General features: G+C 43.8%; 1 pseudogene; it reads left to right on the forward strand.

Annotated features, from left to right (window-relative positions):
- On the forward strand, positions 1-358 carry LOC101589681 (annotated as a pseudogene).
- Positions 359-724: the final 366 nt, after the last annotated feature.

Genomic DNA, 724 nt, shown 5'->3' on the forward strand with positions numbered 1-724 from the left:
ATGATGCTCTCCCGAACCAACATGGCTACTGGAATCCCTAGTAGTAAAATACTCAAAGCTCTCCAGGACAGATGATGGCTACATTGTCTTTCAGTTTAAGAAAAGTCCTGCTAAGATCCCCTACAAGGCCATCGCACATGTCACTGTGCTGTTTTTGATTGTTGCTTTTCTTATTATGATAGGATCCCTCCTGTTGTCTGGCTACATCAGCAAATGGGGGGCAGACCGGGCTGCTCCTGTCCTCATCATTGGCATTCTGCGGTGCCTGTCAAGATTTTATCACCTGTGCACTGCCTACTATGCATCTAAATGCTACCGGGGTGACTCCTATGATGCCATTCCAGATTTTGATGACTAGAACCTCAGCCCCAAGAAGAGTCCCGGTGGAGCTACACCCAGCTTTTACAATACTGAATGGACACCATGGTTAAGAGCTGAGCAATTTTACAATCAGTACATGTTTAACAAATCAGTGGCCTGATTTTATGGGTCCATCCCAAAAATGTTTACTGAGCTTACAATTCACTAATTAGGGCACGTTCTTGTATTCATCTCCTGGCCCTGGCAAAACCTCAACAAGATTTTCCACATGAGCATGTACATGGAAGAACAACATTGTTAACTGTCTCAGAAAGCAGGACATGACTGTGTAGTGGAAAGCAGTAGTACAATTACCCTCTCTTAAACAGTCTTCACTATCAGTGTGTCTATAGCAAATGGAAAT

This window comes from Octodon degus, unplaced genomic scaffold (genome assembly GCF_000260255.1).
Source record: "Octodon degus isolate 3935 unplaced genomic scaffold, OctDeg1.0 scaffold00526, whole genome shotgun sequence".
In the NCBI taxonomy this organism is placed as follows: Eukaryota; Metazoa; Chordata; class Mammalia; order Rodentia; family Octodontidae; genus Octodon; species Octodon degus.